This window comes from Lepisosteus platostomus, chromosome 5 (genome assembly GCF_059453375.1).
Source record: "Lepisosteus platostomus isolate fLepPlt1 chromosome 5, fLepPlt1.hap1, whole genome shotgun sequence".
Lineage (NCBI taxonomy): Eukaryota > Metazoa > Chordata > Actinopteri > Semionotiformes > Lepisosteidae > Lepisosteus > Lepisosteus platostomus.
In genome coordinates this window covers 10,371,879-10,393,934 of record NC_142615.1, presented here as the reverse complement: position 1 = coordinate 10,393,934, position 22,056 = coordinate 10,371,879, and the positions used below count along the sequence as shown (strand labels likewise).

The 22,056-nt window shown below is 50.0% G+C and overlaps 12 non-coding genes and 1 pseudogene across 12 annotated transcripts; 9 read left to right on the top strand and 4 right to left on the bottom strand.

The window, feature by feature from the left end:
- Nucleotides 1–33: 33 nt before the first annotated feature.
- On the bottom strand, nucleotides 34–152 carry LOC148663330 (5S ribosomal RNA; annotated as a pseudogene).
- Nucleotides 153–11,665: 11,513 nt separating this feature from the next.
- trnaf-gaa (transfer RNA phenylalanine (anticodon GAA)) lies at nucleotides 11,666–11,738 on the top strand. The gene has a single exon. It is a non-coding gene; the product is annotated as a tRNA-Phe (tRNA).
- A 109-nt stretch (nucleotides 11,739–11,847) lies between these two features.
- Nucleotides 11,848–11,920, top strand: trnav-aac (transfer RNA valine (anticodon AAC)). The gene has a single exon. It is a non-coding gene; the product is annotated as a tRNA-Val (tRNA).
- Nucleotides 11,921–12,494: 574 nt separating this feature from the next.
- On the bottom strand, nucleotides 12,495–12,566 carry trnah-gug (transfer RNA histidin (anticodon GUG)). The gene has a single exon. It is a non-coding gene; the product is annotated as a tRNA-His (tRNA).
- A 694-nt stretch (nucleotides 12,567–13,260) lies between these two features.
- trnav-cac (transfer RNA valine (anticodon CAC)) lies at nucleotides 13,261–13,333 on the top strand. The gene has a single exon. It is a non-coding gene; the product is annotated as a tRNA-Val (tRNA).
- A 1,241-nt stretch (nucleotides 13,334–14,574) lies between these two features.
- trnaf-gaa (transfer RNA phenylalanine (anticodon GAA)) lies at nucleotides 14,575–14,647 on the top strand. The gene has a single exon. It is a non-coding gene; the product is annotated as a tRNA-Phe (tRNA).
- A 109-nt stretch (nucleotides 14,648–14,756) lies between these two features.
- trnav-aac (transfer RNA valine (anticodon AAC)) lies at nucleotides 14,757–14,829 on the top strand. Its single transcript has one exon. It is a non-coding gene; the product is annotated as a tRNA-Val (tRNA).
- A 1,340-nt stretch (nucleotides 14,830–16,169) lies between these two features.
- Nucleotides 16,170–16,242, top strand: trnav-cac (transfer RNA valine (anticodon CAC)). The gene has a single exon. It is a non-coding gene; the product is annotated as a tRNA-Val (tRNA).
- A 621-nt stretch (nucleotides 16,243–16,863) lies between these two features.
- trnad-guc (transfer RNA aspartic acid (anticodon GUC)) lies at nucleotides 16,864–16,935 on the bottom strand. The gene has a single exon. It is a non-coding gene; the product is annotated as a tRNA-Asp (tRNA).
- A 1,021-nt stretch (nucleotides 16,936–17,956) lies between these two features.
- trnaf-gaa (transfer RNA phenylalanine (anticodon GAA)) lies at nucleotides 17,957–18,029 on the top strand. Its single transcript has one exon. It is a non-coding gene; the product is annotated as a tRNA-Phe (tRNA).
- A 109-nt stretch (nucleotides 18,030–18,138) lies between these two features.
- Nucleotides 18,139–18,211, top strand: trnav-aac (transfer RNA valine (anticodon AAC)). The gene has a single exon. It is a non-coding gene; the product is annotated as a tRNA-Val (tRNA).
- Nucleotides 18,212–19,551: 1,340 nt separating this feature from the next.
- trnav-cac (transfer RNA valine (anticodon CAC)) lies at nucleotides 19,552–19,624 on the top strand. Its single transcript has one exon. It is a non-coding gene; the product is annotated as a tRNA-Val (tRNA).
- Nucleotides 19,625–20,245: 621 nt separating this feature from the next.
- trnad-guc (transfer RNA aspartic acid (anticodon GUC)) lies at nucleotides 20,246–20,317 on the bottom strand. The gene has a single exon. It is a non-coding gene; the product is annotated as a tRNA-Asp (tRNA).
- Between the last annotated feature and the right edge of the window lie 1,739 nt (nucleotides 20,318–22,056).

Below are 22,056 nucleotides of genomic sequence, written 5' to 3'. Positions count from 1 at the left end.
GCAAGCGGGGATAGAGCGCCTCCTGCACTTAGAAGCTTACAGCACCTGGTATTCCCAGGCGGTCTCCCATCCAAGTACTAACCAGGCCCATCCCTGTTTAGCTTCCGAGATCAGACAAGATCAGGCGTGCTCAAGGGGGTGTGGCCGTAAGCAAGAGCAAGGCTCGCTGGCACCCTTCTTAGAGAGGACAGCTCCGTCACCTCTTTTACGACGCTGCTTTTTTTCCCCTGCGTTTTTCTCTTCTTCCCACGTTCTCTCTCTTCACTGCCTTCGTCCCCGCTCTATTTCACTTCAGCCTTTCACTCTTGCTTCCTTCCAATGAGGACGGAGCTGCGGGAGAAAGGGCGCTATAGAGGATCGCTGTGGAGAGCTGCTGCTGTGCTTCGACATCTGAGCTCTGTGGGAAACGATTTCAATACAATTCTGATAAACGCGACTCCCAGAACGCCAGCCGAACAAGTCTTGAAGTGGAAATCTAATAAGTAAATTGATTCTTAAAATGTAGAGAGCTTTGCAAGAAATATATTGGTGCTTTAAGATGTAGCGGTGAGGCTTAAATAATAAGGCAGAATTAAGTGTTTCTGAGCTTCCCAAATGAGGCCCCATTTCTCTGTTCATCTCTGTGGTGCAGCCACAGAGAAACTATTCATGCAAGATGTTTTCTTTTGATAAGGACAGCTCCCACAGGGGGATGCACTTAGCTAAGCCTGGCTATCATGATCAATGGTCATCCATTGGCGCCTATCTGTTTAGGGAGTGCCAGTTGGACATCTGGACTGCATTACTAAGTGTCAGGACTAAGTGACTCATATCTCACCTTGATCAACCAATCAGGGACTGGTAGGGCCGAGTAACCCACGTGGGACTCTGATGCCCATGGAACTTTCAGCCAATCAATGAGCTGAAGTTCCTCCAGGTAAAACAGGCAACACAGAGAGCCTGGGAGATTGAGATTCAGATTCAGATTCAACAATTCTAAAGGGAATTCAAAGGAGAATCCCAAGGGCAGGACATTCTCACAGCGCGCCTCCTGACCATCCTGAGACTCAGCCCGGACAACCACGGAACGGCCAGTGTGTCCGAGTGCCAGAACTTTCCTTTGTTCTAAGAGTCTAGAGTGGAGGTTGCCAGAGAGTAACCAGCAGCAGGCCTCGTGAACAGGTCGGAACTGTGGACAGCTGAATCACTATTCAGAACTAGCTCTTCATCAGGAACGAACCAGTCCTCTTCCTGACTTGCTGGGACCCACAGTCATCTTTTCTCCTGTGCACAAACTTTGCTAGTTAAGCCAACAGTGAGCATCAGCAGCGCACCGTCGCAAGCCGCACAGCACAGCCTGGCACGGAGCCAGAGAGCGCGGATTGGACAGCAACAGCCTGCAACTGTTTCTTTGTGCCCGCAGGAGATCTGAATCCCCAAAGATTGGATGAGTATTCAACTTCAATGCATTACAGCTCGAGAATTCAATTGTTATCCAAACCAGTTGATATCAATTTAATTCCTAAGAGTTATGTACTTGTCTGAGTATCTAATGTAGAAGTTGTAACCAAGTTCACTTTACGAAACGGTCTTAATGAATGATATACTGAATGTATGTCCTCTTGATATGTGTAACACTTTGTAACTGATTGAATATATACCTTTTGTATTCTGATAACCCTCTCGATAAGATCTGTTAGGTTTACATGCATATTCTATGTATTAATAAATGTATCCTCGTGTGTTAGTACCTGTGTGTGTGCGTTGTTTGAGTTATGTCGCATGGTTGGATTCTAAAGCCATCAAAAGAATCAACTTTGTGATTTACTGCTACAATTAATAATTGTCTCAGTAAATGCCCAAACCCTACAGAACTGGTGCCTTCAGAGAGCCACTATGATTACATATTTGGCGTCCCTGGACCGGTTTTCCCTACATTATTTGGCGTCCCTGGGTCAGCTTAATCTACAAAGATAATATATTTCAAGGATGTAAATGCTGTGCTACAGTACGTGCAGAATTTTAGAAAACAGTGTATCAACAAAGTACACTGTTTAGGTTAGTTTAGAAGACAATGTACCAAAACAATATATGCTTTCTGGGTCGTTAGAATTAGCTGAAAGTAACTGATTAGCTTTGAATAACAAATCTAGTGCTTCTTCTCTCGCTTTTTGATGTAATCTGTTTTCTCTTAGGGAAAGGGGAACTTTTAGAAAGGACAAAGCGCTGAGCTTTTTTACAGCGCAACATCTTTTAAAAACCCTGTACTGCTTGTAACAAATTGAGTCTCTGGTTGCACTTTGCGAAGTGGCAGCAGGGCTTGCAATATTGAAATAAAGACCTTACTCAGGTGAGAACTCTCTCTTGTGGCTTCCTTGATAGTTCCATAACAATTTGGGGGCTCGTCCGGGATCAGAAACCTGAACGCGAACGGCTGCTGAAACTCCATTGAAACTCCAAATTGGACGAACCTCAGAGGATAAATTGTTTATCCTTCCAGAGACGCGTCTGGAGAATTGGCAGCTGTCTGACGCCAGTAAGTGATCCTTAAAAATTAATAGTTTGAGAAGCGAGCCACAGGGGTGTTCTCACGTGGGTTTGATGAGTCTGGGACTCATATAAAGAACTTATCTTAACACAGACGTGTGGTTTTTGCTCTGCGGAGTAGTTAATGTTATAAGGTTTAAGTAAGGCACCGATTGGTAAAAATGGGAAATTAAAATTCAAAGATGAAAATGGGACCGAGCAGTCCAGCAAAAGTACATGTACGACAAATTCAGAGAAACAATTATAGCCTGGGTTAGAGTAAAAAAAATGTTTTATGTTCATGAACTGTAAAGCTAGGGTAATAGGTGTAAGGGAACTTGCACATAATTTATATATGATAATTAGGGGCCCATAACTATGAAGGATCTTTGTAAGTGAATCAGAATGGACAGAGGAAAGTTGAATTAGGAAAAATAAGTTTTCTGAAGAAGGGGAAACTAAGAAGAGAAGGAGAAGAACGGAAAGAAAGCGAATTGGAAAGCTTATGTAATGGAAAGAGAAATCACAGAAATAATGGGAAGCTTCAAAAAAGACTAGTCTTGAAACTAAAGAACAGCAAGCTGCAGCTAAAGTCATGACCATGCCTTCTAAAAAGAAAAAGTCTCCACCAAAACTAGAAAGCGGTCCGGAGCCAAAGCCTTTTCACTTGTTCGTGAAATGCCAATGTGCACTTTAACAGGTCCAGAAGGAACTCCAGCATATGTACATTGACATTGGTCTCCTAGTGAATTATTTGCATTAGTTAAGTCTTTTCCTAAATTGCCTGATGACCGTAAAGAATGTCGAAGAAAGGCAAGCCTTGTTCTTGATTGTCTTAAGCCTAATTACAGTGACATAACCTTGTTGCTAGATTATATTGTTCCTAAAGGTTTACAACGTCCTCTAAAAAGGAGGAGGCAGATTGGCGGATATGTAACCCAAATGATGAAGAAGTATCCATCTAAATTAAACCACACGGACATGGAGAGGAAAAGTTAGGCGACCGCTTCTAAAAAGAGGTAAGGACTCCTCTTTTCTAAAAAGTCCCTTGTCCTCTCCATGTTGCTGTGGTGCTGAAGCAAGTACAACAGAAAAATGAGTTAATGGTGCATGTGTTTTTAGATGCCTGTTTTGTGAAGGTGGGGTAGAAAAAAAGGGATTGCTGAAGGAATAGCGTCTCGCCCTGCCCGTGCGAAACAATCCAGGTGTTGCATCCTGGTACACGACTGCAGTATGGCTGAAGGTAGTAACTAGAACTGTACTCGCAGAAGAGCCGAAAATGGTAACTTGATTCAACTGTGTGTTTAAAGCCAGGATTTGGAACCTGGTCCGTGTTCCTGAATTGTGATAGTTCGTCAGTTTGTCTCGACTGGGGGGTTCCGCGGGGCGCGTGGGAGAAGTGAAAATGGTTTGGTGTGAAGAAAAAAAAAAGTTTGATTAATCCAAAGTGAAACAAAGAAATATGTCGGACGGAATTTAGGCTGAACAGGAATGTAGAAAAGTGTATGAACATTTGGATAAAAATAAACAATATTTAGAGGAATATTTGAGAATTCAATAGAATATCATAGATGAGACACAAAAATCTCTGATGGAAAAGCTAAAAGCAATGGCTGAACGAAACGAAGTTATATATGCAGAAAAAGAAACAGCAAAAGAAGAAATAGAACGCCTTAAGAGAGAATCTAGGAGAAGGGTGGGAATTAGTGTGGAGATTTTTGAAAGAGCATTACCCACCGAAAACTGATTAGACAGCATGTCAGCAGAAGGAAGTGAGGATGTTTCAGATTTTACAGAAAGGTTTATAGCTTTATGGATATTATACTCGGGGTTAGCCGATGAGAAGGAAGTGAATGAAGATACTTCCACAGTAATAAAACAAATTTACTTGAGTGGGTTGATGTTGCTGATGATAAAACCTGATGTTGCCAAGAATGTACAACTATGCTTTCCTGATATTACGGACAGCGGAGACAGATTTGATTTAATAACTCGTGAAGCATGCATGCAGCGCTGCAAATGGGGTAAAAAGACTCCCAAGGAGGAGAAAAGGGAGCCCCCAGTTTGTTGAAATTATTGTGCGACTTTAATGTTATACCGAGATATAAAACCCCAAAGACAAAACTACTAATAAGCTGGTGTACAGTTACTAAAAAAAAGGTGTTTTTTGGAGAAATTGTAAGAAAGAGGCTTGATTTCACAATTAAAGAACATGTCAGAAGCTGAAACGAGAGCCGTGCGTGAACTAACAGTTTTAATCTAGTAAACCCCTCTGTAGCCTTCCTAAATTTATCTCAGGATTTAAATAAAAGTGAAATAATCTTACAGTGTGCAGTAACTGGGGGACACAGGAGCACAGCTGTCCTGTTTTTAGACTAAAACAGCATAAAGATGTGATATAAAGTTTTCTAACGGGTAACAGGAGGCTACAGGAGAAGGGGTGCAAGGGTTGTGTTTAAAGCAAATATAAGCTGTCACAGTCTGCTTGGGAAAAGATGTACAGTTTCAAATACTGATGTGGGTGGGGGACACCCCAGACCTATTTTAGGCCCAGACCGCAGCATTTTATAAGGAATTACTGCATGAAATAGCATTTATGTAAACTAACTCAATAGAGTTATGTGATATTGTGATTGTTTTACCTAATTACGGAATCCATAAGGCCGGGCTACTCCAAGTATTGGATCTAAAGAGGAAAAAAAGGAGTATAAAACCAACTACATGATAAAGCCAGGGTGAATGCCTTCTCAGAACGAGCTTGTCCAGTGACATATTGGTTTAAGGGGGGTAGTGCAGTCTAAAGACAAAATTGCCTTGACCCCTGCAGCACAAACTGTTTTTGATGTTTTGAAACAAGCTTTCTTGCAGACACTGGCCCTGGACTGTATTCCCTCAGACTGATCATCTGCATGTAATCTGTCTGTAAGTGAAAGAAATGGGTTGTGAGCCGTTGTGCTGGTGCAGGAGCATGGAGATAGGCATCGTCTGGTGGGTTATTATTATTCAGGACCCCTTGATGCGGTGGCCAAGGGGCCGTGTTTATGTGTTGTGCAGGCTACCTGCCTGGCTGTATAAACTGTGAATAATCTGGTGTAGAACTAGCAGACCGAATGAAAATATTTAATTGAAACTTGTAAATATGCTAAATGGAAAATTGTAGCAATTTATATAGACTGTATATATACATTTGGTGTATGCCACAATTTTGGATGGCAGTGAAGGAATAGGGATTTCCCCAACGTGGAAGGGACTCCAATCAAGAATGCTGGGTTTGTCTCTGAACTGTTAGAAGCTTTGCAGCTACTGACTGAAGTAGCTGTGGTAAAGTATAAATCACATAATAAAGAAATGTTTCCAGTACCTCGAGGGAACAACTTTGCAGATGTAGCTGTCAGGTGCACAGTCCTGGTAGAACAGGAGTCTGAGACCCCTGTGAGACCTCTGTTGGTGAAAAGGGGACAGCTACAGGATATTCAGGCTGAGGCCTCTAAAGCAGAGAAAAGGACATGGTTAGAAAAGAGTGTGGTGCTGCCAGCACACTGGACGCTCTGCATGCCCTCACAGCCTAATGCCCTTTGTAGCTCGACTAATGCACTGTGTCGGACACCTGGGTGTGAGTCAAATGGTGTGCTGGTTACCCAAACCTGGGTGGGGACCGTGTTTGAAGCAGTAGCCACTTATGTGGCATCTCAATGTGATGCTTATCAAAGGAACTCAACTACAGTTCAGGTGCAGGTGCTACAGCTCAAAAGGCCTGCTCCTGAGAAACCTTTCATGCAGTACCAAATGTTTACAACCTTGGCTCTTATAATCTGTTTTCCCAGTGGGTTGCTGTCACTGCCTCTGTGTCTACCAAACACTTGATGATGGAGATAAGCCCTTGGTGGGCACTGCCCTACCGCATGTATTATGATCAAGGGACAGGCTGTGGCTGGATTATTCGGGGTGAGATGGACTGAGATCACCCTCAGTCTGCTAGAACAGTGGAATGAAGGAACAGAAAAGATTGACTAGACATCAGACTGAAGGAACACCATGGGATGCGGGCTGGATCAAACAGAACTGTGTAATAGAGCCTGTTTGATATCATCACAGGCCAATCAACGAAACTTCCTAGAGGGATGAATTTGGCTAATGGATTGTTGAATTTGCTAATTCTCTATTGTAGTATTGTAGGTTGTTAATTGAAGTGGTGCACGGGGCTGGTGAACAGGTGCTGGACACTTGGAGACCTCCAGTAGAGGGAAGACACGACCTGATACCTGGCGAGTGGGTGTGGGTGAGGAAGATATACCCTGCCAGATGTTGCAACCCTGCTGGGAAGGACCATATCAAGTGCAACTGACTACCGACTCTGCCATCTGAGTGACAGGATGAGATCGCTGGATCTACGCATTGCGCTGACACCGAACCACTGCACCAGAGACTGAGTGAACATTATTATATTGTCACTGTTTCTGTGTTTGTTGAGCTTCCTGAGGGGGGGTGACAGTGTACCTGTTAAGTGTAAGGAGTTTTACTTTAATAAATGGGGATATGGAATCAATACTTTATCAGTCAGCCACAAATAATAATCAGAGCTCATGTTGGGATTGTATTGCTATAAAAGATGCTCATGGGAGTAATCCCCTTTGGTAGAGGTGATTATTTAGGTTAATTGGCATGGGTAAATAGCCCTGCTTTTAGTCTGAGTGTAACTCAGATATATTAGAATGGAAATAACTGTATGCTCCTCGCTATAATCACAGTTTTAGGCCATTCTCTATTAGGGTGATAGACAGCTGTTTAGGTGAGCAAAGACTAAACAGTACTTGTATTCTAGACAATTATTAGCAAATTAATGACTTAGCAAAGCACATCTATGATGAAGAAAAATATATATCATAATTATAATCCAGATGATTGGGGCATTGGTGCATGGCTACAGTCTGTGCTAGGATCCTGGAGAGGGTCTCTGGTTCAATACATATTTGTGTGTCTGGTATTATTCGTTATAATCATACTGTTAATATCCTGCTGGAAAAACATGTGGACTAAAGCTGCTGCTTCTGTGCTAATTGTACGCCCTGAAGGGATCATGAAGGTCAAAAAATGATTTCATGGGAAAGGTTCTCTTATCTAGTGGCAGAACCTGATGGGTAGAACAATATAGTTTTAAGGGGGGGTTACCCTTGGGAGTGATTCCCCTAGATGCACATTATTATTATGATTTGTTTGTTCATAATAAGATGTTTTGCAGGAACGGGCCAATGAGAAATTTTACAACTTCAGCTACAATTGTTCTGCAAAATGGCACAGCTGAGGCAGTGGAACAATGTGTAGATTTTTCTAAGAGTTATTACTCTTCTGGTGAAAGACTTCAGGAAAAAGAAGTGGTGTTCACTCAGGTGGAGGGGGCCGTACCAAGGCTGCTGACCACTGCGACTGCTGTGAAAGTCACGGAAAGGGTGCCCTGAATTCATGCTTATCACTGTAAAAAGGTCACAAACGAACTGAGCAACGCGCAGGAGTGATGTCTCCACAGGGATAGATGGGGATCACATGCTTGGGACTGATGTGCACAGCCTTTTTCCTTTTTATGTGGAAGCCTGTCACCACCCAGAAAGAGGAAGAATCTAAATGCGAAGCCTCTTTGTATACAAACTGGCTGAATGAAACTGATAATGAGGGGGATATGAGTAATTTGTGGTATAAACTTATAAATCATACTGTAAAGTTAAAGAAATTTAATGCATCTTGTTATGTATGTGCTTTAATGCCTCATTCTACAGCCTCACCCATTTCTCTCCTGGTTAGAATCACTGTTTGGGCCAGGGGGAATGTTTTTCTTTAAGTTACTAACACCGATTATAGTAGCTGTGATACTTGTCTTCCTGTTTTTGTGTTGCTGTACGACATATATTATTCCAATGCTTTGAAATATGGTAATGAATATGTTTGCGCATCAGTATGTTCTGATAAGAACGCAAGAATCCGAAGTATGGGAGCCTCCTGGGAGTCCATATTGTAACACCCTCGCCTGGTGGTGAGGAGGAAGCGCCCCCAGTCGCTCGTAGTACCGCTGGGCATGCTGGGAGTGGTAGCCGGGGAGAGTCTGAGGGTCAGCACGATGACCAGCGGCTGACCCTACCTGTGTAAATAATGTCCTGTAAAAGTATAGTGTGTTGTTAGGTAATTACCACCCTAACGATGTGTACGTGTTCCGTCAGTCTCCTCATGTGCGTGTAGATCCTGTGTTTGGTTTTGTGTGGTTGTTAACGAATAAAGCTAATTGCTTGTTTGTTAATCGCGTCTCCACTCGTCCTTTGTTCTGAAAAGAACCTGTAAATGCTACAATATTCTTTACTCAGCAGCTTATTAAAAACAGCTCCCGTGATGTTCAAACTGATTTTTTACACAGAACACTGACACAGCTTTGCGTTCTGAATCTCTTTTTCTCGAGCGTTTATTTAATGTTGCACAATGCACTGGGATAGGGGTATTCTGTTCACAAACCAATAGCATTTAAACCACAGCACCCACAATGCTGCAAGTAAGTGTTTTGCACACTAAGCAGAGAGCGATGTCTTCCTCGTTAGTATAGTGGCGAGTATCCCCACCTGTCACGCGGGAGACCGGGGTACATCAGGACGGCCACAACGCAAAGTACTGACCCCTATACGATCACGGCGAGTTACCAATACACACGTGGCAGGGCGGAAAAGGCTGCGCTCTCTTCGTGTGACATAATTCGGAAAAGTCCTGACGTTGCATTTCAACTGAGCCCCAGTATACATCGACCCTTCGACATTCTGAGTGACAACTCTCTTGCATGTTTTCTCATATTTATGTAGTTTGCTTGCATGATGCCTAGAACAGCGGGGTGGCGCCCTCCCATTCGCTCAAGCAGTTAAGATTCCTGGTTTTCACCCAGGCGGCCCGGGTTCGACTCCTGGGATGGGAACGTGTCAGTTTTGCCTCCTGCTTTCCAAAAGATCAGCACCGTGTACAAAGGAGCCGCATTAAAACTACTCGAACGTGCAAAACGTGCGAGAAGAGGGGGCGCTTGTTTCCAACCGAAACTTCTCGCGTGTGAGACGAGCTGATCATCGCTGTGGGAGGGTTACTCTGGTAGACAGGGCTGACCTTCGGCAATAGGATTTATAGTCTCCAAGATGATATTTGCACTTTCTGGAGAGGTGATTTTCTCCACTTCAGTAGCCCGATTTCGTCGATTGCGTAGAGAGGGCTTTAGAATGTGGCGCCGCCTTTCCTGCTCCGTCCATGATAGGCGTGCTGGTCTCTGGAGGGAGAGAGCACGGTCCATCAGCGCACTCCAATAAAGGCACTGGAAGCAGTTGAATCGCATTGGCGAAGCTCAGCACTAGGCCGCTACTGTTTCCGTAGTGTAGTGGTTATCACATTCGCCTCACACACGAAAAGTCCCTGGTTTGAAACCGGGCGGAAACAGGCTTCTTTTGTCGCCACGCACAAAAGGGGATTGGGGATTCGCCTAGCGCTGTGATCGAACAGACCCACTCACCTCTTAGTGTGGGGAGATCTGCACAGTGCATGTCGCAGCGCATCCTGCTTTCACTTCAATGCGCGTCCTGATGTACCCAGTCTCCCGCGTGACAGGTGGGGACAGGTGACAGGTCCTATACTAACGAGGAAGACATCGCTCTCTCCGACCCCCGGCATCGTGTCCCGACACACCGTGCTGGAAGCCGACGCGTGCTGTGATTCCTTTACGGAGCAGAAATGACAACCGAGGAGCCGAGAGATCATTTAAGCATTTCGCGTCTGAACGGAAAACACAAACGACCAACTCGGAATGACTTGCCTTTGACGCTTATCAAAGCGTTCTTTGTGCATCGAACAGACCCACTCACCTCTTAGTGTGGCGGGATCTGCACAGTGCATGTCGCAGCGCTTCCTGCTTTCACTTCAATGTGCTTCCTGATGTCGAGTCGTGTGCCGTGCGGAGGCTCTGAAAGCGAGAGCAATGAAAAGGTGCACGACGCTGTGAAAGAAAACAGAGAAGTGAAAGGCAGTCCTTTCTTTAAGGAGGTAAAAGAAAAGCAACTCCCCGTCAGGGAATCGAACCCCGGTCTCCCGCGTGACAGACGGGGATACTTGCCACTATACTAACGAGGAAGACATCGCTCTCTCCGACCCCCGGCATCGTGTCCCGACCCAGCGTGCTGGAAGGCGACGCGTGCTGTGATCCCTTTACGGAGCAGAAATGACAACCGAGGAGCCGAGAGATCATTTCAGCATTTCGCGTCTGAACGGAAAACACAAACGACCAACTCGGAATGACTTGCCTTTGACGCTTTTCAAAGTGTTCTTTGTGCACGACGACTGCGCCGCCTAGCAGATACAAAGGGGTTGTACAACTTTGAACTAGCAAATGGAAGAGGGCTAAGCCCCCTCTCTTTTAGCCCAGGTTCGATCTGTCTCCCAGAATCACCAGGGCGCACACACACACACACCCGTGCCGTTGAAGTGCTCTGCTTCATTTCTAAGTGCAACTCAACATTCACTCCTACCCCGAGTGCAGAAAAGACAGCATCCACAGCAACAACAGCTCAGGTCTCTGCACAGGAGCTAAGCTGCCCTCATCTCCTCTGCTCTGCAGCTCCTGCGGAGTGGAGTCCTGCCTGGAGCCGTGATTGCAGGCGGCGGCTCCCCGCGCCCTGTCTGGGCGTCGTGTCCAAGAGCTCCTGGGAGGAAGAGCGAGCCCTCCCACTCGGGGGCTTTTCCACGGTCTGTGTGAGGAGGGGCGGGTGTGTCCAGTAGCTTATCGAGCGGAAGCCTGGGGCGGCGGAGAGCTGTGATCGTGCAGACCTTGAGGTGTCACCTCTTTGTCTGCTTTCCCGCCCCCCCTCCGCCCAAGCTCTGCTCCAAAGTAGCCCGGCAACCCCTCACACCTGCACGTGTCACAACCTAAGGTGCGGTCATGAGACACCCATGGGGTGTCGTTCTGTTCTTGCTAATTGTTTCCTGCCCGTCGCAGGCAGGAGTCCATGCGAGGAAGATGCGCTGGACAGAGCTCAGAGGGCGCAGCTGGGTGGCTTTCCTTCTGAGTGACGTTCCTGCAACACTCTCCCGCTACTCTTGGTGCGCTCATGCCACAACACAGGAAGGCTGGAGCAGGTGGCTGTGGGATTTGCGCACTGCCGAAATAGCTCAGTTGGGAGAGCGTTAGACTGAAGATCTAAAGGTCCCTGGTTCGATCCCGGGTTTCGGCATTTTGTTTCATCGCGCCCTTTGTTCCTCTCTCCAGCGCCACCTGCCTAAAGTGACGCGTCCCTTTCTCAGCCAGAAACGCAAGCGAGACACCAGCAGCAGTCCCTACAGGTTTCCGTAGTGTAGCGGCCATCACGTTCGCCTAACACGCGAAAGGTCCCCGGTTCGAGACCGGGCGGAAACAGCCTCGTTTTGCACGCTCCTGTACTTCACAGAGGTCTTGAGCGACCAGTCATTTGTTCCCAATGTATTTCCGGTGCCTTCGTGCACTCTTGTACCAAACGCACGTTCCTTCTGTACGCGGAGCCGATCATTTGCAATTGGGCTGTGCCGACAGACCAGGTCGAGCTCTGTCGGCTCAAAAGCAGCGCAGGACCTGCAAGAACAACAGAAAGATTAGCATCCAGCGGGGGCCTCTTAGTGAGCCCAAGAGCTCATCAAGAATCGGCTCCAGCAACAGGGCTGGGCGCATTGTTCCATTCTCCGCCCACTCTCGGTGTAAACAAGTCCCTCCTGGTCTCTGCTTGAAATGCACTTTCCTGCGTTTGCTTTGGTGTAACTGGCTTCCCCTGCATGGGCGAATGTGAAGAAGATCCTTAGTAAGTCATTGAAGAAAACCGAGAAGAGGTCGGAGTGGCCTCTGTCGTTCATCAACGATCCAGTCAGGCAGTACTCCTCTGTAAAGCGCCGTTCGTTCACGTCGATTGGCTTTTTTTTGCCTTCATTCGTGCGAGTAGTAAAAGCAGACGCCCCTATTCTGCCGTGACCCGGATTCGAACCGGGGTTGTTGCGGCCACAACGCAAAGTACTGACCACTATACGATCACAGCGAGTTACCGAGACACACGCGGCAGGGCGGAAAGGGCTGTGCTCTCTTCGTGTGACATAATTCGGAAAAGTCCTGACGTTGCATTTCAACTGAGCCCCAGTATACATCGACCCTTCGACACTCTGAGTGACAACTCTCTTGCGTGCTTTCTCATATTTATGTAGTTTGCTTGCTTGATGCCGTGAACAGCATGGTTGTTCGCTGCCATATAGTCTAGCGGTTAGGGTTCCTGGTTTTCACCCAGGCGGTTCGACTCGGTTTTGCCTCCTGCTTTCCAAAAGATCAGCACCGTGTACGAAAGAGCCGCATTAAAACTACTCGAACGTGCAAAACGTGCGAGAAGAGGGGGCGCTTGTTTCCAACCGAAACTTCTCGCGTGTGAGACGAGCTGATCATCGCTGTGGGAGGGTTACTCTGGTAGACAGGGCTGACCATCGGCAATAGGATTTATAGTCTCCAAGATGATATTTGCACTTTCTGGAGAGGCGATTTTCTCCACTTCAGTAGCCCGATTTCGTCGATTGCGTGGAGAGGGCTGTAGAATGTGGCGCCGCCTTTCCTGCTCCGTCCATGACAGGCGTGCTGGTCTCTGGAGAGAGAGCACGGTCCATCAGCGCACTCCAATAAAGGCACTGGAAGCAGCTAAATCGCATTGGCGAAGCTCAGCACTGGGCCGCTGGGCACGTCTTACCACCGTTTCCGTAGTGTAGTGGTTATCACGTTCGCTTCACACGCGAAAGGTCCCCGGTTCGAAACCGGGCGGAAACAGACATCTTTTGTCGCCAGGCACAAAAGGGGATTGGGGATTCGCCTAGCGCTGTGATCGAACAGACCCACTGGACCCACCTCTTAGTGTGGCGGGATCTGCACAGTGCATGTCACAGCGCATCCTGCTTTCACTTCAAGGCGCGTCCTGATGCACCCCAGTCTCCCGCGTGACAGGTGGGGACAGGTGACAGGTCCTATACTAACGAGGAAGACATCGCTCTCTCCGACCCCCGGCATCATGTCCCGACCCACCGTGCTGGAAGCCTACGCGTGCTGTGATTCCTTTACGGAGCAGAAATGACAACCGAGGAGCCGAGAGATCATGTCAGCATTTCGCATCTGAACGGAAAACACAAACGACCAACTCGGAATGACTTGCCTTTGACGCTTTTCAAAGTGTTCTTTGTGCACGACGACTGCGCCGCCTAGCAGATACAAATGGGTTGTACAACTTTGAACTAGCAAATGGAAGAGGGCTTAGCCCCCTCTCTTTTAGCCCAGGTTCGATCTGTCTCCCAGAATCACCAGGGTGCACACACACACACACCCGTGCCGTTGAAGTGCTCTGCTTCATTTCTAAGGGCAACTCAACATTCACTCCTACCCCGAGTGCAGAAAAGACAGCATCCACAGCAACAACAGCTCAGGTCTCTGCACAGGAGCTAAGCTGCCCTCATCTCCTCTGCTCTGCGGCTCCTGCGGAGTGGAGTCCGGCCTGGAGCCGTGTTTGCAGGCGGCGACTCCCCGCGCCCTGTCTGGGCGTCGTGTCCAAGAGCTCCTGGGAGGAAGAGCGAGCCCTCCCACTCGGGGGCTTTCCACGAGCCCCCGAGTCTGTGTGAGGAGGGGCGGGTGTGTCCAGTAGCTTATCGAGCGGAAGCCTGGGGCGGCGGAGAGCTGTGATCGTGCAGACCTTGAGGTGTCACCTCTTTGTCTGCTTTCCCGCCCCCCCTCCGCCCAAGCTCTGCTCCAAAGTAGCCCGGCAACCCCTCACACCTGCACGTGTCACAACCTAAGGTGCGGTCATGAGACACCCATGGGGTGTCGTTCTGTTCTTGCTAATTGTTTCCTGCCCATCGCAGGCAGGAGTCCATGCGAGGAAGATGCGCTGGACAGAGCTCAGAGGGCGCAGCTGGGTGGCTTTCCTTCTGAGTGACGTTCCTGCAACACTCTCCCGCTACTCTTGGTGCGCTCATGCCACAACACAGGAAGGCTGGAGCAGGTGGCTGTGGGCTTTGCGCACTGCCGAAATAGCTCAGTTGGGAGAGCGTTAGACTGAAGATCTAAAGGTCCCTGGTTCGATCCCGGGTTTCGGCATTTTGTTTCATCGCGCCCTTTGTTCCTCTCTCCAGCGCCACCTACCTAAAGTGACGCGTCCCTTTCTCAGCCCGAAACGTAAGCGAGACACCAGCAGCAGTCCCTACAGGTTTCCGTAGTGTAGTGGCTATCACGTTCGCCTAACACGCGAAAGGTCCCTGGTTCGAGACCGGGCGGAAACAGCCTCGTTTTGCACGCTCCTGTACTTCACAGAGGTCTTGAGCGACCGGTCATTTGTTCCCAATGTATTTCCGGTGCCTTCGTGCACTCTTGTACCAAACGCACGTTCCTTCTGTACGCGGAGCCGATCATTTGCAATTGGGCTGTGCCGACAGACCAGGTCGAGCTCTGTCGGCTCAAAAGCAGCGCAGGACCTGCAAGAACAACAGAAAGATTAGCATCCAGCGGGGGCCTCTTAGTGAGCCCAAGAGCTCATCAAGAATCAGCTCCAGCAACAGGGCTGGGCGCATTGTTCCATTCTCCGCCCACTCTCGGTGTAAACAAGTCCCTCCTGGTCTCTGCTTGAAATGCACTTTCCTGCGTTTGCTTTGGTGTAACTGGCTTCCCCTGCATGGGCGAATGTGAAGAAGATCCTTAGTAAGTCATTGAAGAAAACCGAGAAGAGGTCGGAGTGGCCTCTGTCGTTCATCAACGATCCAGTCAGGCAGTACTCCTCTGTAAAGCGCCGTTCGTTCACGTCGATTGGCTTTTTTTTGCCTTCATTCGTGCGAGTAGTAAAAGCAGACGCCCCTATTCTGCCGTGACCCGGATTCGAACCGGGGTTGTTGCGGCCACATCGCAAAGTACTGACCACTATACGATCACAGCGAGTTACCGAGACACACGCGGCAGGGTGGAAAGGGCTGTGCTCTCTTCGTGTGACATAATTCGGAAAAGTCCTGACGTTGCATTTCAACTGAGCCCCAGTATACATCGACCCTTCGACACTCTGAGTGACAACTCTCTTGCGTGTTTTCTCATATTTATGTAGTTTGCTTGCATGATGCCGGGAACAGCATGGTTGTTCGCTGCCATATAGTCTAGCGGTTAGGGTTCCTGGTTTTCACCCAGGCGGTTCGACTCGGTTTTGCCTCCTGCTTTCCAAAAGATCAGCACCGTGTACGAAAGAGCCGCATTAAAACTACTCGAACGTGCAAAACGTGCGAGAAGAGGGGGCGCTTGTTTCCAACCGAAACTTCTCGCGTGTGAGACGAGCTGATCATCGCTGTGGGAGGGTTACTCTGGTAGACAGGGCTGACCTTCGGCAATAGGATTTATAGTCTCCAAGATGATATTTGCACTTTCTGGAGAGGCGATTTTCTCCACTTCAGTAGCCCGATTTCGTCGATTGCGTGGAGAGGGCTGTAGAATGTGGCGCCGCCTTTCCTGCTCCGTCCATGACAGGCGTGCTGGTCTCTGGAGAGAGAGCACGGTCCATCAGCGCACTCCAATAAAGGCACTGGAAGCAGCTGAATCGCATTGGCGAAGCTCAGGGCTGGGCCGCTGGGCACGTCTTACCACCGTTTCCGTAGTGTAGTGGTTATCACGTTCGCCTCACACGCGAAAGGTCCCCGGTTCGAAACCGGGCGGAAACAGACATCTTTTGTCGCCAGGCACAAAAGGGGATTGGGGATTCGCCTAGCGCTGTGATCGAACAGACCCACTGGACCCACCTCTTAGTGTGGCGGGATCTGCACAGTGCATGTCACAGCGCATCCTGCTTTCACTTCAAGGCGCGTCCTGATGCACCCCAGTCTCCCGCGTGACAGGTGGGGACAGGTGACAGGTCCTATACTAACGAGGAAGACATCGCTCTCTCCGACCCCCGGCATCGTGTCCCGACCCACCGTGCTGGAAGCCGACGCGTGCTGTGATTCCTTTACGGAGCAGAAATGACAACCGAGGAGCCGAGAGATCATTTCAGCATTTCGCGTCTGAACGGAAAACACAAACGACCAACTCGGAATGACTTGCCTTTGACGCTTCTCAAAGCGTTCTTTGTGCATCGAACAGACCCACTCACCTCTTAGTGTGGCGGGATCTGCACAGTGCATGTCGCAGCGCTTCCTGCTTTCACTTCAATGTGCTTCCTGATGTCGAGTCGTGTGCCGTGCGGAGGCTCTGAAAGCGAGAGCAATGAAAAGGTGCACGACGCTGTGAAAGAAAACAGAGAAGTGAAAGGCAGTCATTTCTCTAAGGAGGTGAAAGAAAAGCTACTCCCCGTCGGGGAATCGAACCCCGGTCTCCCGCGTGACAGGCGGGGATACTTGCCACTACACTAACGAGGAAGACAACGCTCTCTCCGACCCCCGGCATCGTGTCCCGACCCACCGTGCTGGAAGCCGACGCGTGCTGTGATTCCTTTACGGAGCAGAAATGACAACCGAGGAGCCGAGAGATCATGTCAGCATTTCGCGTCTGAACGGAAAACACAAACGACCAACTCGGAATGACTTGCCTTTGACGCTTTTCAAAGTGTTCTTTGTGCACGACTGCGCCGCCTAGCAGATACAAAGGGGTTGTACAACTTTGAACTAGCAAATGGAAGAGGGCTAAGCCCCCTCTCTTTTAGCCCAGGTTCGATCTGTCTCCCAGAATCACCAGGGCGCACACACACACACACCCGTGCCGTTGAAGTGCTCTGCTTCATTTCTAAGGGCAGCTCAACATTCACTCCTACCCCGAGTGCAGAAAAGACAGCATCCACAGCAACAACAGCTCAGGTCTCTGCACAGGAGCTAAGCTGCCCTCATCTCCTCTGCTCTGCGGCTCCTGCGGAGTGGAGTCCTGCCTGGAGCCGTGTTTGCAGGCGGCGGCTCCCCGCGCCCTGTCTGGGCATCGTGTCCAAGAGCTCCTGGGAGGAAGAGCGAGCCCTCCCACTCGGGGGCTTTTCCACGGTCTGTGTGAGGAGGGGCGGGTGTGTCCAGTAGCTTATCGAGCGGAAGCCTGGGGCGGCGGAGAGCTGTGATCGTGCAGACCTTGAGGTGTCACCTCTTTGTCTGCTTTCCCGCCCCCCCTCCGCCCAAGCTCTGCTCCAAAGTAGCCCGGCAACCCCTCACACCTGCACGTGTCACAACCTAAGGTGCGGTCATGAGACACCCATGGGGTGTCGTTCTGTTCTTGCTAATTGTTTCCTGCCCATCGCAGGCAGGAGTCCATGCGAGGAAGATGCGCTGGACAGAGCTCAGAGGGCGCAGCTGGGTGGCTTTCCTTCTGAGTGACGTTCCTGCAACACTCTCCCGCTACTCTTGGTGCGCTCATGCCACAACACAGGAAGGCTGGAGCAGGTGGCTGTGGGCTTTGCGCACTGCCGAAATAGCTCAGTTGGGAGAGCGTTAGACTGAAGATCTAAAGGTCCCTGGTTCGATCCCGGGTTTCGGCATTTTGTTTCATCGCGCCCTTTGTTCCTCTCTCCAGCGCCACCTGCCTAAAGTGACGCGTCCCTTTCTCAGCCCGAAACGTAAGCGAGACACCAGCAGCAGTCCCTACAGGTTTCCGTAGTGTAGTGGCTATCACGTTCGCCTAACACGCGAAAGGTCCCTGGTTCGAGACCGGGCGGAAACAGCCTCGTTTTGCACGCTCCTGTACTTCACAGAGGTCTTGAGCGACCGGTCATTTGTTCCCAATGTATTTCCGGTGCCTTCGTGCACTCTTGTACCAAACGCACGTTCCTTCTGTACGCGGAGCCGATCATTTGCAATTGGGCTGTGCCGACAGACCAGGTCGAGCTCTGTCGGCTCAAAAGCAGCGCAGGACCTGCAAGAACAACAGAAAGATTAGCATCCAGCGGGGGCCTCTTAGTGAGCCCAAGAGCTCATCAAGAATCGGCTCCAGCAACAGGGCTGGGCGCATTGTTCCATTCTCCGCCCACTCTCGGTGTAAACAAGTCCCTCCTGGTCTCTGCTTGAAATGCACTTTCCTGCGTTTGCTTTGGTGTAACTGGCTTCCCCTGCATGGGCGAATGTGAAGAAGATCCTTAGTAAGTCATTGAAGAAAACCGAGAAGAGGTCGGAGTGGCCTCTGTCGTTCATCAACGATCCAGTCAGGCAGTACTCCTCTGTAAAGCGCCGTTCGTTCACGTCGATTGGCTTTTTTTTGCCTTCATTCGTGCGAGTAGTAAAAGCAGACGCCCCTATTCTGCCGTGACCCGGATTCGAACCGGGGTTGTTGCGGCCACAACGCAAAGTACTGACCCCTATACGATCACAGCGAGTTACCGAGACACACGCGGCAGGGTGGAAAGGGCTGTGCTCTCTTCGTGTGACATAATTCGGAAAAGTCCTGACGTTGCATTTCAACTGAGCCCCAGTATACATCGACCCTTCGACACTCTGAGTGACAACTCTCTTGCGTGTTTTCTCATATTTATGTAGTTTGCTTGCATGATGCCGGGAACAGCATGGTTGTTCGCTGCCATATAGTCTAGCGGTTAGGGTTCCTGGTTTTCACCCAGGCGGTTCGACTCGGTTTTGCCTCCTGCTTTCCAAAAGATCAGCACCGTGTACGAAAGAGCCGCATTAAAACTACTCGAACGTGCAAAACGTGCGAGAAGAGGGGGCGCTTGTTTCCAACCGAAACTTCTCGCGTGTGAGACGAGCTGATCATCGCTGTGGGAGGGTTACTCTGGTAGACAGGGCTGACCTTCGGCAATAGGATTTATAGTCTCCAAGATGATATTTGCACTTTCTGGAGAGGCGATTTTCTCCACTTCAGTAGCCCGATTTCGTCGATTGCGTGGAGAGGGCTGTAGAATGTGGCGCCGCCTTTCCTGCTCCGTCCATGACAGGCGTGCTGGTCTCTGGAGAGAGAGCACGGTCCATCAGCGCACTCCAATAAAGGCACTGGAAGCAGCTGAATCGCATTGGCGAAGCTCAGGGCTGGGCCGCTGGGCACGTCTTACCACCGTTTCCGTAGTGTAGTGGTTATCACGTTCGCCTCACACGCGAAAGGTCCCCGGTTCGAAACCGGGCGGAAACAGACATCTTTTGTCGCCAGGCACAAAAGGGGATTGGGGATTCGCCTAGCGCTGTGATCGAACAGACCCACTGGACCCACCTCTTAGTGTGGCGGGATCTGCACAGTGCATGTCACAGCGCATCCTGCTTTCACTTCAAGGCGCGTCCTGATGCACCCCAGTCTCCCGCGTGACAGGTGGGGACAGGTGACAGGTCCTATACTAACGAGGAAGACATCGCTCTCTCCGACCCCCGGCATCGTGTCCCGACCCACCGTGCTGGAAGCCGACGCGTGCTGTGATTCCTTTACGGAGCAGAAATGACAACCGAGGAGCCGAGAGATCATTTCAGCATTTCGCGTCTGAACGGAAAACACAAACGACCAACTCGGAATGACTTGCCTTTGACGCTTCTCAAAGCGTTCTTTGTGCATCGAACAGACCCACTCACCTCTTAGTGTGGCGGGATCTGCACAGTGCATGTCGCAGCGCTTCCTGCTTTCACTTCAATGTGCTTCCTGATGTCGAGTCGTGTGCCGTGCGGAGGCTCTGAAAGCGAGAGCAATGAAAAGGTGCACGACGCTGTGAAAGAAAACAGAGAAGTGAAAGGCAGTCATTTCTCTAAGGAGGTGAAAGAAAAGCTACTCCCCGTCGGGGAATCGAACCCCGGTCTCCCGCGTGACAGGCGGGGATACTTGCCACTACACTAACGAGGAAGACAACGCTCTCTCCGACCCCCGGCATCGTGTCCCGACCCACCGTGCTGGAAGCCGACGCGTGCTGTGATTCCTTTACGGAGCAGAAATGACAACCGAGGAGCCGAGAGATCATGTCAGCATTTCGCGTCTGAACGGAAAACACAAACGACCAACTCGGAATGACTTGCCTTTGACGCTTTTCAAAGTGTTCTTTGTGCACGACTGCGCCGCCTAGCAGATACAAAGGGGTTGTACAACTTTGAACTAGCAAATGGAAGAGGGCTAAGCCCCCTCTCTTTTAGCCCAGGTTCGATCTGTCTCCCAGAATCACCAGGGCGCACACACACACACACCCGTGCCGTTGAAGTGCTCTGCTTCATTTCTAAGGGCAGCTCAACATTCACTCCTACCCCGAGTGCAGAAAAGACAGCATCCACAGCAACAACAGCTCAGGTCTCTGCACAGGAGCTAAGCTGCCCTCATCTCCTCTGCTCTGCGGCTCCTGCGGAGTGGAGTCCTGCCTGGAGCCGTGTTTGCAGGCGGCGGCTCCCCGCGCCCTGTCTGGGCATCGTGTCCAAGAGCTCCTGGGAGGAAGAGCGAGCCCTCCCACTCGGGGGCTTTTCCACGGTCTGTGTGAGGAGGGGCGGGTGTGTCCAGTAGCTTATCGAGCGGAAGCCTGGGGCGGCGGAGAGCTGTGATCGTGCAGACCTTGAGGTGTCACCTCTTTGTCTGCTTTCCCGCCCCCCCTCCGCCCAAGCTCTGCTCCAAAGTAGCCCGGCAACCCCTCACACCTGCACGTGTCACAACCTAAGGTGCGGTCATGAGACACCCATGGGGTGTCGTTCTGTTCTTGCTAATTGTTTCCTGCCCGTCGCAGGCAGGAGTCCATGCGAGGAAGATGCGCTGGACAGAGCTCAGAGGGCGCAGCTGGGTGGCTTTCCTTCTGAGTGACGTTCCTGCAACACTCTCCCACTACTCTTGGTGCGCTCATGCCACAACACAGGAAGGCTGGAGCAGGTGGCTGTGGGGTTTGTGCACTGCCGAAATAGCTCAGTTGGGAGAGCATTAGATTGAAGGTCTAAAGGTCCCTGGTTCGATCCCGGGTTTCGGCATTTTGTTTCATCGCGCCCTTTGTTCCTCTCTCCAGCGCCACCTGCCTAAAGTGACGCGTCCCTTTCTCAGCCCGAAACGCAAGCGAGACACCAGCAGCTATCCCTGCAGGTTTCCGTAGTGAAGCGGCTATCACGTTCGCCTAACACGCGAAAGGTCCCCGGTTCGAGACGGGGCGGAAACAGCCTCGTTTTGCACGCTCCTGTACTTCACAGAGGTCTTGAGCGACCGGTCATTTGTTCCCAATGTATTTCCGGTGCCTTCGTGCACTCTTGTACCAAACGCACGTTCCTTCTGTACGCGGAGCCGATCATTTGCAATTGGGCTGTGCCGACAGACCAGGACGAGCTCTGTCGGCTCAAAAGCAGCGCAGGACCTGCAAGAACAACAGAAAGATTAGCATCCAGCGGGGGCCTCTTAGTGAGCCCAAGAGCTCATCAAGAATCGGCTCCAGCAACAGGGCTGGGCGCATTGTTCCATTCTCCGCCCACTCTCGGTGTAAACAAGTCCCTCCTGGTCTCTGCTTGAAATGCACTTTCCTGCGTTTGCTTTGGTGTAACTTGCTTCCCCTGCATGGGCGAATGTGAAGAAGATCCTTAGTAAGTCATTGAAGAAAACCGAGAAGAGGTCGGAGTGGCCTCTGTCGT